Below are 19,197 nucleotides of genomic sequence, written 5' to 3'. Positions count from 1 at the left end.
ACAGATCAGCGGTAGGAGCCCCACTCTGGGGAGCTTGTACGAACTACTGAACTCCAGCCTCCACCTCAGTCCTGCTCAGAGACCAGCTTGACTCGAACAAAATCCCTAAGTGATGCCTACGCACGCTGGGGTCGGCGAGAGAACACGCGGTAGAAAACACAGCTGAGGCCGACTCAGCAGATCCAGTGCCTGGTAGCATCTGGGGAGCGGGGAGAAGAGAGGGTGGAACTGGATGGCTTGTCGCTGAGCTGTGCCAAGTAGGCTTCCCGGACTCCCCAGGGATCACGAGCGCACCGTTCCCCTTCAGCTTCCCTCCGCTAAAGCCCTGATCGCGGGGTGCTGGGAGTTCCTTTATCTGTCTTCTTCCTCTACCTACAATCTGCAAGTTTCTTGGGGGTGGGGACCTTGGGGTTTCAAATCCTTCCATTCCCAGTGTCCGGCGTCACGCCTTTTATTCAGCAAATGCTTACTGGATGTATGTGTGGCTCGTGAAGGGAATCAGGAGATCGGAAGGCGCAGGTGGCCCGGGGAAAGAGAGACACAGAGTCTGATTGTAGATGAGGTGCCTGCTAACTTAAGGCTGACAAATCTCCTAAAGAAAATTGTCTGAGAAGAGGAAGGACTGAAGGCCTGAGTTGAGGAAGGAGTCAGGGACCCAAGTGCAGATTTCCGGCTGTCATCTGCAGAGAGGACAAGAGGCCAGAGCTGGGGACTGGGCTCACATCCGGCTTGAGGGAGGAGGAGGGGGAGGATCCAGAGCAGGACAAGATGGCTGGAGGGTAGCTCTGGGGGTGGGGGTGGGGGGTGCACCACGCTGAAAGGATGAGGGGCAGGAAAACATTGCGGTTCGTGTATCAGGTTCATTCATTAATAAAATATTTCTTTAGTGGTGCTTATCTTAGGAAGACTTGTGCTCAAGCACAGCAGAGGGTAAGAAATGTGTACCCACAGTTCCTGCAGACCACGGATCCAGAAGAGTCAAGGGAAACAGAACTAAGGGGGGGGGGGGGAACAACATCAATCGGGCTATCAAGGTGTCATTAGTAATTGCAGAATGTATTAAATAGGCCTTTCTTCATGCCTGATTTCCATGCCTATGTCTCTGCTTCCCGAATAGATAAGTATCCCAGCTGTCACTGGAGGATCCCAACTCCAGTTTTCTTTGAATTTCTTTGATTTCTGACATTAGCACCACCTGGCTCTTAGGCTTTCCTAAAACAAGCTTCCTGTTCCTGAATTTCCTCTTATCCCTGAGTCCAGGCCCCAGTGCCCCAGAGAGACATTTACCACAATTGGCTGCACAGTTGATTTTATTGAATCAGCATCTGTGCTCCTAGAAGGTGGGGCACTCAACAAGCTAGAAGGTTCTGGATTTTGTCCCCAGCGTTGCGTTTTCAATTGTCACACCACCGAAGGCAAATGATTTTTTCATCCAGGTCCATGAAGAAGGATGATATTTGAAGATGAAAGAAGATAAACAACTTAATTTTTTCCCCTAATTTTATTGATAAAATCTTATTCTGCTTTATGGAAAACTCCCTAGAAATGCCTGACCAGCGGGGCCCTTCCCAGGCCGGTTTCACAAGTGGCCAATAGCACCATCTAGTGGTTGGAAGAGATTTTTTTTTTCTCTCTCTCTCTAGAACAATTAGGCATTCATTCATTTTCATCTTTAGTTTTGTTTTATTAAAGTAATATGTGCGTATGTTCGAACATGTGCATATGTTCTGGATAGTTAGGAAAACAGCCAGGCCGCCCCCTCCTCCTCCCCCATCTCCCAACCTGCAGACACTCCTACTTTCATCTCTGCTATTTTTTCCCCTTGGTTTCACCACACATCTCTAAATGACACACTTGTAGTAATACTTCTAGATGCTTCTGTTTTAGAGTCTCTCCAACTTCCCAGAAGTGTTGGATGGAACACTAAGATGGAACTTAGCTCCCATTCCTCCCCCACCTCTACCACATATGTTCTCCCTTCTCATTTCCCATTTTCCCAGTGGAGTTTTGTCAGAATTTCCATCAGACAGTCCATGTTAATACTCATAACGTCTATAAAATTCTGGTTGGATTGTAGCTGATCTATGCAGTCAGTCAGACTACTTTTTCAATCTCGCACAAGTTTTGGGTTTCCCTGGCATCACTAACTCTTCTTGGTTGGCTCTTATCACCAACCTCGGTGAAATAATTTCCACCTACACTTTCAAGCTCTTCTCAAGATGTCCCAAAATAAAAACAATTTTAAAAGATTAAAAAACAAATGTCCAGATACATCAGGTGTTCTGTTGGTTTCATCCCTTGGGGAACTCTCCTCTGGAGTCTTGTGCTCCCTTTGGTCTACATGGGTGGCCCTCTCTGCTGGGGGTATCTCTTGTCCCTTCCACTCTCTCTTACTGCACCCCATTTCCTGAGTCTCCTGTTTGCTTATTTCTTGGTTCACTCTCTCACTTTGGAGAAATATTCTACAGTTCTGTCCTGGGAAAGAGAGCATGTGAGGTACATTTTTTTTGGAGACTTTGCATATCTGAAATATCTCTATTCTGTTCGATTGACAGCTTGGCCAGGTATGGCATTCTAAATCAGAAATCATTTTCCTTGAGGGGCCCCTGGGTGGTTGCTCAGTCAGTTCAGCATCTGACTCTTGGTTTCAGCTCAGGTTATGATCTCAAGGCTCACGAGTTTGAGCCCCATGTGGAGCCTGCTTAGGATTCTCTCTTTGCCTCTCTCTCTCTCTCTCTCTCTCTCTTTCTCTCTCTCAAAATAAATAAATAAACTTAAAAAAAAGGAAACCATTTTCCTTCAGAATGTTACAGAGATGTCTTAATTTTCCTTCCATCTTTTGATGATGTTGAGATGTCCAAAGCCAGATTCATTTTTGATCCTTTTATATGTCCTCTTTTTCCTTTCTGGAAATGAGCATGATCTTCTCCTTGCCTGTAGTGTTCTGAAATGTCCCAATGATGTGACTTGTGGTGGGACTATTTATATCCATTGTCCTGGGCATTAGGCAGACCGTTCCATCATTGCCTTCCATTCTGGGAAATTTTCTTGCAATGCTTCTTTGATGATTTTCTTCTTCTGTTTTCCCCATTCTCTTGTTCTGAAATTTCTGTCACTTAGATATTGGACCTCAGAAACCTCATATTTCCTTATCTTTTCTCTTCCAATTTTATCTCTTTGTGTTTTTTGCTCTGTGTTCGGGAAGATTTCCTCAACTTTGTCTTTCAAACTATCCATTGAGATTTTGGGTTTTGCTATTGTATTTTAATTTCCAAGACCCCCCATTTTTATTCTCTTAAGATTCATTTCTTTTTCTTTTTTAAAAATTTTTTTAAATCTTTATTTATTTTTGAAAGAGAGAGAAAGAGAGAGAGAGAGAGAGAGAGAGAGCATGAGCAGGGGAGAGGCAGAGAAAGGGAGATGGAGAATCTGAAGCAGGTTCCAGGCTCTGAGCTGACAGCGCAGAGCTGGACGTGGAGCTCGAACTCACGGACAGTAAGATCATGACCTGAGCCAAACCAACTGAGCCACCCAGGTGTCCCTTAAGGTTCATTTCTTGAGGGTAGCATTCTTTCTACTTGAAGCTTTTTTCTTCCTGCCTGGTCCCCACTTCCTCCAAGAGGCTTTTACGTGTCTGTCTGTTTTAGCTCCTTGGATATCGGGTAACCTGCTAAGAGGAAGCTCTGGGGCAGAAGATGGTGTTGACAAACTCTGGCTGGGCCATTTCATTGCAGGAACCCCTGATAGCAGTTTTTTCTTTAGGACATGATCTGAGTTTTCAGGAGCAACTCTTTCAATCTCCTGTTTGGAGTGTCTGATACTGACTGCTAGCCTCTGAAGTCAGGCTGGGGAAGAGAACTGGAGACTATCTACTATGCATATGTTTACTTAGTTCTTCTTTTTTTCAGGGTATGATAAGCCCATCCTTAATGGTGCCATGTGTCCCTCTGTCTAGGGGCCATTTACTTTACCATTTCCGGGAATAAATCTCCAGACCAGTGCAAGAGAGGGCCAGGAGAAATTTTTGTTTTTGTTTTTGTTTTTGTTTTTGCCTGGGCCTATGCAGGGAGGGGATCTGGAAATCTAACTACTGTCTTTCCTGAACAGCCTCAATGAACCCTCCTTGTGTGAGCTGCTTCGTTCATCTCCTACCCCAACTTCTGGAGGTAGACAGTGTGATAGATAGCTAAATCTTTTGGGATTCTAAAGGGTGAATTTGCTGGTTCCTGTTTTTTTTCCTATACAAGCATAGAACACATCTGTTTTCTGGTTTTCAAAAATGTTGTTGTTATTGTCTCTTGTCCAGTCTTCTTACCCTTGAGGGTTAGTGCCTTTTCTAAAATTGTTATTTTATTGGGGCTTCAGGGGAGAACAAAAGTAGAAGCATTTCTTTAATTCACCCTCTTTATACTCAAGTCATGCATTCATTTTTAATCATCTATTCTGCAGACATTTGCTGACCCCTTGCTATGCAGAAGGCTCTGTGCCAGTTCTGGATGTGCAGTGATGAATGAGGCTATATTCTCTGCCTACAGAGGGGCCTACCCTCATGGTAACAAATAAATAATAAATAGTTATACAAGCGTATATGGAAAGAGAACACAGCTAATGGTGATGGTTGGGCGTCTCCTGTGAGGTTGAGTCTCCGTTGAGGGGGACAGCTCTCTGCCTTTCCAGAGACCCCAAAAAGTGACAAAGCTTAGAACATCTGTCAAGGTCCTTGCAAATTCAGTCACTTGATTGCAAGCACAGCCATCTCCCAAGGGCACTCATTAAAATCTAGCTTCCTAATGTCTAGACAAAAATGCTAACTTATTAATTCACAGTGAACACCAGAAACTAGAACTCACAGACGGCATGGTCAACGAATTTCTCCCTACAGGGAGAGACCTACGTGGGAAGCCATATCATGATTGGAACATTGCTAAGTGCACCTGGAATCCAGTAAAGGGCATTAGTTGTAGGTAGACTGGGTGGTTATTAGTCTTGGCTATTGAACAAGAAGGAAGGTCATAGTCAATGGACTAAGATATTGAAGTCTGCTGCCCTTCCCCGAGAAAATGCCTGATTCACTTGGGGTTGTTATTTTCTTCGCATACATCCATCACTCTTTGTGTGAAGACCCAAAGGTATTAGGCTTTGTCTAGAGTGCATTCAGACTCTCTCCTCCCTGCATTCTCCCTCTCCCTGCCCACAGATGCTCAGTTCTTCCCCTGACACTCTGGCAATGTTGAGATTTTTATTGGGTCATGGGACATGGTCACTTACTAGATGGTGGGTTTTGGATGAGCTGCCCTAAATCTGTCTGATGGTGGGAACACCTGCTAGGGGATTGGAAAGTCATATGAAGTATCTGTCAAATTCTACAGGGACACAGACAGAAGAAGATCACCCTACTTCCTTTTGTAGTAACATTAGAAAATACTTACTGGGCAGTTTTAAGCTTCCCGTTATCTCAAGAGAACCTGATGATCATTTGCCCCAGTGTCCTTTTGTAAAAGAAGAAACCAAGCCCCAAAGCTGTTAGTGAGAGTGGCTGGGTGGGCTCTTTCTCCTCTGCTGAAGGATTTGCGGGCCAAGATAGGACTGCAGCAGTGGGCATTCATAGCCTCTGTCTAATGAGCCAGGGAGGATGGGTGAGGTCAGGAGGAAAAGGGGTGGGGTTGCACAAATAAAGGTGGGAACAAGAATTGCCCATGCTCAAATCATTTGTTTTCCAGGACACCAGGGCTGCTCGGGTGATGAGGACAAGATTGTTAACCTGGCCTCGGGTCATGAGGCCGGGGTCATCACATGCCCTTCTCTGCAGCCACCTTCCTTTGTTTAGATGACCACATAACGTAAGGGTCATGAAAGTGTTTTTGGATGAGACAGATAAAGGGAAGCTACTGTGATGGTTGTGTTATAAAGCAATGCTAAGTCTTTTTCAAAGAGGAGAGCTCATTGCTGGGATTCTTTTACCTGAGGGTAGCAACAGCCTTATATCATACTACCTGAGCCTAGGTCAGGCCCTGTTTGTGTTCTTTAATCTCCAAAGAGCATCCCAGCCACCCACTACCCCCATTTCCACAGCCCCCGGCAGTCCCTGGGGCCACTGGGGACAGTTGTCCCCATCCTCACATCCCAGCTGGGTAAAGCATAGTGTGGCCTCCGCTGTGCATCGGTGGAGGACTTAGGACTCAAACCAGGATCTCCTACTCCCTGGTTAAATTTGATCTTAGTATTACACATGATAATAATAATAATACTAAGTGATGTTTATGTAGCACTTAGCAAGGAACTTGTACACAATATTGTGTAAATAAGGCAATTATAATTTGTCCCTTTTTCAAATGAGGAAGCTGAGACTCAGGGATTATGTAACCACCCCAACGTCATACTGCTATGACGTGGCAAAGGCAGACCTCAAACCCAGACTTCCTGGCTCCAAGTTCAGTGTTTTTCCTACTACCCAAGTTCCCTGAGGCTGTCACCCTGAAATTTGGGGCCCTTATTCTAAAGCACGTTTCCTCCCCTTGAATGAGATCCTCATTACCTACACCCAAGGTCACAGTGGGATCCAAGAAACAGCAGGGGCCTGGCTGGAAGGCCAGTGAAACCCACTTTGGGGAACAAGTTCTGAGATATTCTGGGAGGCCCTGGGGTTTATGGTCTTATAGGCACTATGGGTACTGAAGGCTGAGCGACAGTATTAGTTGTGGGTAAATCTCTGAGCCATGTAGTGAGGACAGGGCTGGTCACCATGGTGGGAAAGGACTGTTCACGTCACATCAGCTAATGTGGTGTAAAGGCATCAACTTCAAGGTCACAGGACTGGCCCAGGATACTTGTGCTTTGTCATGGCAGAAGTTGGCAATTTCCAGAGCCTGGGTTTGCGCCTGAGTTCAGGAGCTGAGCCTCACAAATATGTGAGCCTGGGAAAAGTACCTGCCCGGTATCTGCGCAAGGGGAATTTTCTACCTGCCCACCCCTCCCCCCTTCCCCAGAGCATTCAGTAAGCACAGGGGTGACCAGCTGAACACATGCAAACTCATTTGTCTTGACTTCTGATTTTATGGGGATACCTGTGAGCAACCGAGAATCTAGAACAAAGTGTCTGAGACATTGGTGTGAGAAACCCTGGAAAAGCAAAGGCTGGTGTTACTGCAACATTGAAGCCCTTCCTTCTGCAAACATTTCCAGCATGACTCTGGTCCTCTGTCCTGCCATGTCCCCAACCCAGACCTGCTCCCCAAACAGATGAGTATGAAAGGCAAGGTCATCCACCATCCCTTCCTTCTCTGGTCAGCTGTCTTGGCTTGAACTGCATGCTCTGTGGGGTTCCAGCAAGTCTGTACATGCCCGAGAGAGCGGTGAGGGTATCCTCCAAGAGTCTACTGGATACCACAGGGGCCGTAGCCCTAAGGGAAGAACATTGGCCGGACTATGTAACAAAATAGTCACCGTTGGTCTTCAGAATAGAGGCATGGCCATGACCACTGTTGGGGGTGGGACACTCAGCGTTGTCCTTAGCTCATGGCATGGTATGGGGGGCCCTGTGTGTCATGGTGGCCCCCAGAAGGAAGGCACGGAGTGCACGGTGGCCCCCAGTAGGAAGGTGCTGAATGCATGAGGGCCCCTAGTAGGAAGGCATGGAGTGCATGATGGCCCCCAGTAGGGAGGCATGGAGTGCTCTGTGGATATGACGTCACTGCTGGGGTGCCAAGGCAGCCGAAGAAGGAAAACTACAGATGCCACATACAGCTTGTGCATGATCTCGAGCACACCGCCTGAAAGTCTTCCAAGAAAGTTTCTTTTGGAGGATGGTAGTGCTTGGCAGGGGAAGAGGAATCCAACGTTATAACAAGGTTATACGAGGCAAAGGAAGGACACTCAGGCTTAATCATTCATTCATTCTATGGACGAGCTATCAAGCTCTATAGCTTTGGAGCTTGAGCAATTGTGGAGGATGGAATGAGGACTCCGATCAAGAACAGGTTTCCTGGGAACTTTGTGTCAGCGAGGGAGAGAGCCATGTTCATGGACGAAAGTGACAAAAAAACAAAAAACAAAGTATTGACCAGGGACAGTAAGAGTTAGGGGAGAAAGATGTGTGCTGACTTGGGGTCTGAGATTCTTCTTGAGAAGTGCAAGGAGAGAGTCTTCTGGAGGCTGCCCTCTGTCTTCTCTCCTTGCTGGGGAGAGAGGTCTGGAAAGCAGGGATGCTGAGTCTTCAGAATGCAAAGCAGTATTTCTGTGGAAGCTTCCCCGGGGGCTCTTGAGCGGCTCCTTGCCCTATTCGTATTCATCGCTTCTGTCCACCAGACATCCTCTCTGCGCAAGTGCTAAGATGACCTATATCTATTTCGTCCTTTCTCAAGGATGTATTTTTATATATTTATTTTTTTATATATGTTGATACATAGTGAGCTGCCCACGTTTTTGTCTTTGTTTTTATTTTGCAGGAATTCTTGTTTTATATATATAAAAACAACCAAACCCAAATGTTTCAAAAAGAAAAGAAACTTAAAAAAAGGGAAGAGAAGGGGCGCCTGGGTGGCTCAGCCGGTTAAGTGTCCGACTTCGGCTCAGGTCATGATCTCATGGTCCATGAGTTCGAGCCCCGCGTCGGGCTCTGTGCTGACAGCTCAGAGCCTGGAGCCTGTTTCTGATTCTGTGTCTCCCTCTCTCTCTGACCCTCCCCCGTTCATGCTCTGTCTCTCTGTGTCTCAAAAATAAATAAAACATTAAAAAAATAAATAAATAAAAATAAAAAAAGGGAAGAAGAGACTCTGTATAACCCAGATGTATACTCTCACTCTCAAGCCCAGGGCTCTGCCCCAGGCACTGAGAAGATGACTTCTTGGCTCCTTGAGGCTTACCAAGTTCCTTGCTTAGTTCCTGGAAGCTCAAAGAGCAGGGAGGATATTGGAGAAGAAGCTTTGTGATTTGTTTAATATTTATGCCTCCCCGGCACAGTGGAGTTAGGGTCTTGGATTTGAGTCCCAGTTCCTTGTGGTCAACTGAAAACAAGCTGTTCAAGGGCAGGCAGTGTGTGTGTGGCGGGGGGATATATGGATTATTTAGCATCTGTAAACAAAACAAAAGTCATTTCCAGCTCAGTGTGAATCACCCTATGAGTTCTAATGGGTGCTAATAAGAGCATGATGTCTACAACGAAGGAGGCAATAGTCCATCTCACTTGGGTTGGCTGGAGAGCACCTCTGGAATGCTGGGCTCCCAGGGCCGTGTTTTTCAGAAGACTAAGGAGGCTGGAGTGTTTGGGTGGATGTCATTGAGGGGAGAACACATGGGAAATGTGGGCAAGTCAGAGTCCTTTTCTTTTTCTTTTTTATTTATTTTTATTAAACATTTTTTTAACATTTATTTATTTTTGAGAGAGAGACACACAGAGCGCGAGCTATAGGAAGGGCAGAGAGAGAGAGAGGGAGACAGAATCTGAAGCAGGCTCTAGGCTCCAAGCTGTCAGCACAGAGCCCAACGTGGGGCTTGGACCCACAAACCATGAGATCATGACCCAAGCCAAAGTCCAACTGAGCCACCCAGGTGCCCCGCCAGATTCTCTTTCAATGCAGGGGGTTTGTGAATCTGGGAACCTCTTCTTCCATTCCAAGAAGGAAACTGCCTGACAAGATGGGGGTACAACACTTTTCAGGATGCTGGTCTGGTATCTAGCGATCAAAAATATCAGAACAGCCAAGTTCACATAGCAAATGAAGCCTGTCTCAACCCCAGGGCCAACTGCCAACACCAGGATCTTTCTGGGAAGGCCATTCAAGGCCCTATAGGAACTGGTCTTGCTAAGCCTCTGTTTCCTCACATCTAAAATGAGGATTAGAGGGGCACCTGGGTGGCACAGTTGATTTAGTGTCTGACTCTTGATCTCGGCTCAGGTCATGATCTCATAGTTTGTGAGTTCGAGCCCCAAATCAGGCTCTGTGTGGATGGCATGGAGGCTGCTTGGGATTCTCTCTCTTTCTCTCTGCCCCTCCCCTGCTTGTGCGCTCACATGCTCCCTCTCTCTCTCTCTCTCTCTCTCTCAAAAATAAAGTACATAAATTTTGAAAATAAATAAATAAGATGAGGGTTAGAAAAATACATGTCTGCCTTCTTTACAGAGACACAGACAAGAGAGAACAGCAAAACGCCTTACCCACAGGCCAGAAAGATTATTCTCTTTCCCTGAGGACCTCACCAGCCTCGCGCACTCCTGTGTTGCTCATGAGTAAAACCTGTAAGAGAGCAGGTCCTCAGGAGAGGAGTAGGTAGCAGAGCACAGACCCAGGAGCCCTGAGTCCAGCCTTTTTCTGACCAGAGCCCAAACGCTGGCCTGCAGAGGGCAGACACCTGAGGACCCACTCAGTTGAAAGTGCGCAGCCTTGGGGAGGTTTCCATTCTCAGGGGCAGGACATCAAGTCCAGTCGCGGTCATTACCCAGTCTACCTAGCAGAAACGGCCTGCAGCCATGTCCTACTTATCTCAAAGGGCCGGGAGAGGGAAATATACTGGTTGCGGTTTAGTACTGATGTAGCACTTGCTTTAGGGGAACTGACTAAAATCTGTTTAGTGTCTGGAGCTTTTCTGAGTGGCAAGAAGGCCTCCAGGCACTGCTGAAGGATGTCTTTTTCTAGAAAGCCTAGCAGAAAGAGGAACCGGCCAAGGCTGCAGCCTTTTGGCACCTTGTCTTTGTTTAAGGGCACTTTCTGACTGGTGTGACTGGCAGGGCTCCATAAATAGCACATTGTGTGTCTTTGTGTGTGAGATTGGGGCTTACTGGATGTGCCCCCACAATGTCCCAGAGGAGGAAAAATTTTCTATTTGCCAAAAACGCGCTAAGGATATCAAAACAGGCAATGATATATGTAAACACAAAATTGTGAGTGAAGCATGACAAAATTCCTCAGGATAGAAAATTTAAAACAAAGAAAAACGGCAAGCATCATCTTCTCCAGCGACCCATCACACTGGCATTCCAAGCGTCTGTCTCCTCCCTCAAAGCCACGTTGGTCACACAGTTGGAAATGGATACAAGGTCGAAATCCCAAGCACAGCATGCTGTCCTTCCGCCATCTTGTTCCCATCTACCTTTCTCCCGCTTCATCTACCAGCACACCTTTTCTTGAACCAACATTCTTCCCCTGAGTCTTCCACACTTCCCAAGCCTACCTTTGCTCTCCAGCGTCCACACTATTTCTCCTTCATCCACTCCCCACCTTCGACGACCCCCCAGTTGAATTCTACCTTTCTGGTAGCACCCAGTCTAAACATCGCCATCGTGGTAAAGCTTCCCTAAGTAACCTCTTCTATTTCCTCATGACACTTTTCATGCGTTTATGCCTCATTGTGTTTGTGACTGTCTTCTCTACAAAAAGTTAAACTCTTGAGAAAAAGGGCCATGTTTTATTCATCTCTTCAACTCCCCAAGTGCCTGGCACTGTGCCTTTTACTTAGTAAGGTCCTCAACAAGCTTTTAGCGGATTAAATGGAATCACCAAAATCCTCCCTTCATTGAATTCTATTTCTCCTTTTAAAAAAGTCCCTTGACCTGGAATTTCTTACAGAGCGATATGCTTTCATCTTATCTTCAAGGGCAGTAAGTGTTTCAGAGGAAAAGCATTTCATCTCCTGCATATGGCCTTCTTCAAAACCTTTCTGTGGTGAAACCTGTGTAGAAATGCTCTTTCCTTTTTGTCAGCACAATGGGATTTTCTGCTTCTCCTCTGTAGGAAACACATTCAGATTTTACCATTAGACACGGATTCTCAAGAAAATCAAGGCCCAAAGACAAAAGAAGATATTTCATCAAAGGGTCCCTCTGTCCGGTCCCAGTTAGGATCTGGGCAGCCCATCTCACCACCTGTAGGAGGTGGCGGGTAGGAAGATGGTGTGTTAGGTCACAGGAAATCTCCTCCCTTACCTACAGATGGAAGACGGCTTGTGTGTTTGTGGCTCTCCAGCTCAGTCTCCCTGTATTCAACTGCAACAAGTCAACGTGCTTGTTTTTCGCAAAGAGCGTGAGATTTTGGTGACAAAGTCATGTATCAGTAAGTCTCGAGACGGACCCTGCTTGGCTCTTACTGCCTGGCTTTGGGAACACATGGGGCTGCCCAGGGTGTTGTCCCTCTGGCCAAACAAGCCCCCTTCTCTCAGAGCCAGAGTCAAGGAAATGGAAATGTTGTCCACCAGAAAAAAAAAAAAAAAATCGCAACCCCGTGGCCCAAATATTGAGCATTAGCCTTGGAGTAGTATTTCTGAGGAAGGCCCCTGCCCTCAGGCAAACGTTTGGAGGGGTGGTGTGGGAAAGAGGATAACAAAATGTTCACATGCCCATGACGGTGACCGTAGTAACCCAACATTCATCTTCTTTTCCTTCCACCCAAAAGGGAATATGCTGAGTGCAAATGCCCCTAGTCACTCAGTGTTTGTTATTAGGAGCTGTCATTTTCGGCTCTTGCAGTGCTGGTAAAAGACATTCATTTAATATTTACCTCCTTATTTCTAAATAACGAGTTCGTACTGTATCGATTTCCCTTGCTTGACTCACTTGACTTCCTCATCTGGGAGGTGAGGAGTTAGCCCTCCATCAGCCCTATTTCTCCCTATTTCTCTTCTCTCCATTCTCTCCCTCTAATTACATCAAAAGTCTTATTAGCTCAATACCCAGTGTTGACATCATTACCATCCTCTACATGTTGTTCACAGCGGAGCCAAGTGGCATATTCTTTTTAACCGTTTTAAATGTTTGTTTATTTTATTTTATCTTTTTAATGTTTATTTATTTTTGAGACAGGGAGAGACAGAGCATGAACAGGGGAGGGTCAGAGAGAGAGGGGGACACAGAATCGGAAGCAGGCTCCAGGTTCTGAGCCGTCAGCACAGAGCCCCAAGCAGGGCTTGAACTCATGAGCCATGAGATCATTACCTGAGCCAAAGTCAGGCACTTAACAGACTGAGCCACCCAGGTGCCCCCAAGTAGCATATTGTAAATATACTTTCTCTTCCTTGTAAATGTTAACAGTTTTCTCATTTACCTAGCTCTTCGTGTATCTATTATTCATTCCACCTGAAAATCTCCTTCAGAACCATGAAACCTCCCTTAAGATCCATCGGGTGACACTGTTTTCCCTGAGAGGCAGCCATCGCCCAGGCCTGGCTGTCCTTGCTGCTGGACAGATGTCCTCCAGGGTGGCCCCCCACCTCACCGGACAAGCCTTTCCATATCTCACCCATGCCTGTGTCTGGGATTTCTCATATCCCTCTCTCAGGGTTTCTGCCCTCTGTGTTGGCAAACGCATCTTCCGGTAACTTCCTAGAGTACAGTCCATGAAAAGTAACATTGGAACCTTGTGTGTCTAAAATGGCCTTTATTCCACCTGCACATGGAGTTACAGCTTAGACTCGGCAGAGAATCGTTTCTCTCCCCTCACAAGTTCAACAGGGAATCACTCCGCCGTTTGGTAGCATCCTATGTTGCTACTGGGGATTCGGGTGTCACATTGGTTCAAAATCATTCAAAATCATTTATGTGTAATATCGTTCCCTCTATCGCTGGTGTTTTGAAACGTCCTAAAATTGCCTTCAGGTGGGTGTTTAAAATTCCTCAACTCTCATTTTGGTTGACTTCAGGAGGGAGCAAAAAGAAACATTTGCTTCATCTGCCATATTTTCATCTTAAAGTTCTTTTTAATGTCTTTGCCCGGTTCTCAAAATGATGAGCTCAGTGCTTTGTGAAGAATATATACAGTGCCAGAAAGGATACAGCGAGAACTGCTTTTTTATTTCTAATTTTTTTTAACATTTATTCATTCTTTGAGAAAGAGAGAGACAGAGTGTGAGCAGGGGAGGGGCGGAGAGAGAGGGAGACACAGAATCCGAAGCAGGCTCCAGGCTCCAAGCTGTCAACACGGATCCCCACGCGGGGCTCAAACTCGCGAGCCGTGAGATCAGGACCTGAGCCGCAGTTGGATGTTTAACTGACTGAGTCGCCCAGGAGTCCCTAGAACTTCTTTTTCTTTTTTTAATATTGAGGTACAGTGGACACGCAATGCTATATTCGTTTCAGGTGTATAACAAGATTCGCTTTTTCACTAACTAGAGCAGAGGTAGGACAATGACCCAGACTTCTCTGTTCCCTCGCAGGGGAAACTGTGTCCATCTGAGGTGTCCCTCACCTCAGGGAGGTAATGGTTGGGAGGAGCCTAGGCCTTAAAGGTAGGCCTGAATTTGCTTGTCCCCTCCCTCAACCCCCAAGCTTGGGTACATATGGAATGCGTACCCAGAGACCGGTGTCCTCACCACTCCATTGGTAGGCTGTGTAAAATAACACCTATCCCAAAGGTTGTTAGCGTGATTCGGGCCGGTGTGGGCAAAGCCCTCGACACAGACCGCCAGCTTAGCGCACGTCGGGTTCCCCCTTTCCTCTGTTCGGACCAGGAAGAGCTCGCCTCACTCAGCAGTGTTGCTGCGATTTGCTCCTCTCGCCTTGAACCTCCACGTGTGCCCGCTCTCGGGGCCCAGAACGTGGCTCCAGCTTTCCCTGATGCCTGCTTCTTGCCTCTCAAACTTTTCATCATGTGCCACCCTTTCTGGTGCGAATGGGACGCCCTGCCTTTTCCTAAATCAGGGGCCTCTAAAGACCTGTCCTTTATTCCAACTGCTCCTGTTAGAGCATTAGTCATGAGTAGAATACTTTCTTTAAAGAAAAGAAAAAGAGGGGCGCCTGGGTGGCTCAATGGGTTGAGCGTCCGACTTCCGCTCAGGTCATGATCTCGCGGTCTGTGAGTTCGAGCCCTGCGTGGGGCTCTGTGCTGAAGGCTCAGTGCCTGGCGCCTGCTTCGGATTCTGCGTCTCCCTGTCTCTCTCTGCCCCTCCCTTGCTTGCACTCTGTCTCTCTTTTTCTCTCTCCCTGTCTCAAAAATAAATTTTAAAAAACATTTGAAAATTTTTTTCAAAAAGAAAAGAAAAAAAAAAACGCACCATCCACTCGGGGCCTCCAGCTCGGGTGCAGAGTTGGGGAGGGGGAGGCTCCAGGCGGCTGGAGGGGTAAATGCTGATGAACAGCAGCAGGGTTAGCAGAGCAGACGGGACGGAGCCAGGGGACAAGTCCAGAGTGCAGGACCGCTGAGGACTTTGTGACTGCAGCGGGAGAAGCAGCAGACTGGGAAGCAAGGGCGGCGTTTCTCCATGAAGCCTGCGGGGAGCAGGCCAGGCTGAGAAAACGAATCACTTTGCTTCTATGGAAGAGGCCGCGTTCCATCAGGTCCAATATCTTCACTGGCACCTTACAAGCAAGATTCCTGGAAACGGAAGAACGCAGCAGCCCTTCCCTCTCTGTCACTTAGCAACGGCCTCTTTCTGGTTTCCAGCGGGTCCCAAGGGGTCCTTTCGAGGGGGTGGGGGTGGGGGGGACGGATGGAGGTAAGATAATTACCTGGTGTGCATAATAATAAGACATTCGGGCTTATTGTGCAGGGAGTGCTTGCCTTGCAAATGAATAAGACACTTAAGAAACCATTTATTTTCCTCATTTGGGTTTGTGCTGTGTTGTGTTGTGTGCACGTATGTGTATCTCCAGTTGTCTGGTGGCTGCCTGGGAGAGTGAAAGGCCTACCCACAACTCCCACTCAATCTCAGAACTCAGCCTCCGCCTCTGCTCTGCAAATTGGATGGGAAAAGCCCTTTTCCTGAAGCGTCCTGTGCCTCTCCGGTGTCCCTGAGTGTCACAGCTCTCTGGGAGCTCCCAACCTAGCTGAATAGCAGGGCCCAGCCCAGGGCCTTGGAGGAGAGACACCAGGATGGGATTAACAGTGTAAAGATTTTATTTGGGGAAACATCCAGGTGAGGGAAAATAGGAAGGGGGCCAGGCAAGCCGTCGGATAAAATTCAAGGTTGACTCTGAGTGAAGGAGAGAGGGAGGCAAGACTGAAGCATCTTAACCAACCCTGGGGGAAGGTACCACGTGGCCATACAGTTCTCTAGAGGAGAGGAGCCCTCTCTCAGAGGAGTCCCCCCACCCCCACAGTGGCCTTCCTGTGTGGGTGCTTGTGCTCAGTCATTTGGACCTGGACAGTCCCTCTCCCTGTCCTTTGACATCTGCAGGGCACTTTCTCCTGGTTCCCACACCCAGACTTGGGGGAAGTGCACTGTTCAGAGGTGAGCAAGGGGGCAAACTGGGTGCAGGAAGGTTATCCTACTGGTGGAGTTGGGAGACCTGCTTCGGCAGGCAGAGGACCACACAGCTGGAGATTGAGAAAGGAGGTACTTTTGGAGAAGGGGTGAACCCAAGGACAGAGGAGCAAGGGTGGAAATTGGTGTGTTCACAAGAGACCTTCTGAGAAGGGGAAAAGTCATATTTAGCACGAGCTTTGAATCTCTCCTCTTGTCCCTTTTGCTGTGCTGTTGTTCCACAGACTAGGTCTCTTAACGATCAAACTTCACACGAGAAATACTATTATAAGGTGTTTACTGACACCTGCTATATTCTCTTTCTTTTACTGAGATAACTGATTATACTTACAAATGTTTGAAAAGAACATTTCCTTTTTCCATGTAATCATGCATTCATTTCCGTTTTATCCTCCCTGTGAAAATCGTGATCTATTAACTCTCCTGTGTAATTGAATGGCGTCAGAATCGCTGACACGTGGCCTCGAAACTATGGTGCCACTCTCCAGTTTCTGCCATTCTTTCAATCGCTGAGACAAATAAAGTCCGAAACCTCGTAACGTCTAGTGTGGTATTGATTGAAGAAGAAGGGGGCAGACAGTAAAGGGATGTGTGACCTGCCCATATCCTTGCCTCCACTCCCCCAACTCCTCCATGAAAACAATGACCGCTTATTAAGGAGACTGTTTTCTGATGCTCCAGGGAGTGACCCACAGTGAAATGAGTGACGGTCCATGGAGGACACACATGACAAGGAGGAACACTAAGAGAGCATCGCAAGGAGGGCAAGACAAGATCTTGTCTCCCTTAGGATGGTCTAGAGGGAGGCGGGGCCCACGGGGTGGGGGTGGGAAGGAGATAAGAAGGGTGATGCTTGGGGCATGTTGACTTCCATGAGTGTCGATGCCAAGTGCATTACATACATTATCTCACTCCCCACCATGGACTTCAGAGGATAAGAATCTAGGAATTTGCTCTCAAGTAACATAGTTGGTAAAGCAAGGGGTTGCTCCCACCTAGCCAGTTCTGTAAAGTCCCTGCTACAAAGCTCTACATTGTGTTGGGACCAGGGAGAGAGATGAATGGTCAAGGGAAGGTCAGGGCAGCTTGACCTTCTGTGGTCACTGAGTGAGCCATTGAGCAGGAGAGCTTTGGAGGAGCTCCCTGGGGACCCCCGACACCCACACCTGGGGGCACCTACCCTATGTGCACATGTGCGCAACCTCATGAATTTGAGTTGGAAATCTGTCAGCATCAGAGAATTGACCTTGTGGTTCCAAGTCATGGCTCCATAAACAAATCTTTCTTAATTAGCCCTGGCAGCTCAACACCTCTGGTGTGTCTAGCCCATTTCGCTGCCACGCCTACTCTTGTTGGATCCAGTTCTAAAGTAAACTATGTTCTTTGAGAGCTCTTGCATACACATGAGTTGGCAGCCGGTCTGAGCTGACCCATAGACTCGTAAAAACCAACAGGGCCTCAGCACCCTCGCCTGGGATACCCAAACTCTTGGACCAAAGGTGCAAAGTCTTGCCCACATCAAGGATCTGGCTGCTTTCTTGGGGACCAAGAGATTGGGTTTTTGTTTCTACGCTTACTCTGGCAATCCATGAGGTAAGGGGGAGAAATGCCACACCGCCTCTGTAGAAAAGAAAAGTTAATTCTGGTGGAAATTTAACCCTCTTTTCTGTACCTCAAGTCTAGACAGACCACCTACCAGTCCGGGGGATTAGAAGTGTGGTTTTAACTTGCTCACTTGATGCTCTCTATCTCCTGTCACATATGGATTACAAACTGTGAGCTTCATCCTGCTGCCTCTTGGCCATTTCTCAGCCCAGAGCTGGAGCACAGCAAGAGCCTCTGGTCCCGCCCTGCCTGGTTCCATGGTCTTCCCCTCTTGGTAGCAGAGATATGTTCAGGGATTTGGTCCCTGATGTCATCCTTTCTATTGCTGCAAGAACTTGCATAATAGTAGGACCTCTCTTAGTGCTTCTCCATCATGAAGACGGAGGATAAAGGTGCTAATGAGGTCTATTATGGAGAAGGTGCAATGCTTACCTGGGTCAGATGTGTTGGTAAGACATTTTGCTTCCCTTGTCCCAAATGCCTTTCCTTCCTTTGATGAAATGTTGCCAGATTAAGAGTGAATGCATTCGGATTTCTCAACATTTATTCAATTCCCTACATTTCTGCTGTGACAAGTGCTTTGTAGCCGTGAATGGCAAATGTTTCCCTATGCTCTGCTTTGTAGAAACCCCAGAGTGACCAGGCACGGAGCCCCCTTCTCCAAACATCTCTGTCGTATGGATTATGCATAGTTGCTCAGAAGAAGTTTGTCTTTTGCAACAGACAAGACTTTGGGGAAAAGTTTTTCTTTTTCTTTAGTTGGCATGCAAAATAGAGCAAAACATGGTGATTGTGATCAGGGGGCCATTTTAGACAAAAATGTATCCAGGTCTGCCAGTGGGTACCCTTTAGTCATGAGCTTGGCTTGCCGTGTCTCACTCTATGCTGTTTTGTGACAATGTATTCTCATTCAGTCAGCTTCAGTTTCTTCAAAGCAGGGTGAGGTAGGGGCATCTGAGAAGGTGTGAGCCATTGGAAAAACATTATGTGTATACATATATATATATACACACACACACACACACACACACATACACACACACATATATATATAATGTATACACACATATATATGTATATACACACACACACACACACATATATATCATATATACATATTTGATACCTAAAGGCATAAAGATTGATTTTCTTCTGTGTAAGGAAGCACTCCAAGTCAGTTTAGGGGCAGGACTAAATTTGCAAGAAGCGCGGTAAGTGGGTTACTTGTGAATGGTTCTTGGAACTTGGGTGACTTTCAGTTTTCTCTGGTTTTTTAAAAATTCAATATTTAAAATACTGTAATTGCCAAGAATGCTTTGCTCTACAGAGCCCAAATTCAGAATTCCTCATGCATGTCACTTTCCTGTTGTCGGCAATTCATTTTTCTATGCTAGGTTACAAATCTAC

At 46.9% G+C, this 19,197-nt stretch overlaps 1 protein-coding gene across 2 annotated transcripts in view; it reads left to right on the top strand.

The window, feature by feature from the left end:
* Positions 1-17,597: 17,597 nt before the first annotated feature.
* KCNJ1 (potassium inwardly rectifying channel subfamily J member 1) overlaps positions 17,598-19,197 on the top strand; it is a 30,111-nt gene continuing 28,511 nt past the window's right edge. For both annotated transcript variants that reach the window (XM_045483453.1, XM_045483454.1), the window contains exon 1: positions 17,598-17,778. The gene's annotated coding sequence lies outside the window, so the exon portion shown is untranslated. The remainder of the gene's footprint in view (positions 17,779-19,197) is intronic.

The sequence above is a fragment of the Leopardus geoffroyi genome, chromosome D1 (genome assembly GCF_018350155.1).
Source record: "Leopardus geoffroyi isolate Oge1 chromosome D1, O.geoffroyi_Oge1_pat1.0, whole genome shotgun sequence".
Classification (NCBI taxonomy): Eukaryota; Metazoa; Chordata; class Mammalia; order Carnivora; family Felidae; genus Leopardus; species Leopardus geoffroyi.
Note: the sequence above shows the minus strand (reverse complement) of the source record. Positions and strands in the feature narration are given on the sequence as shown.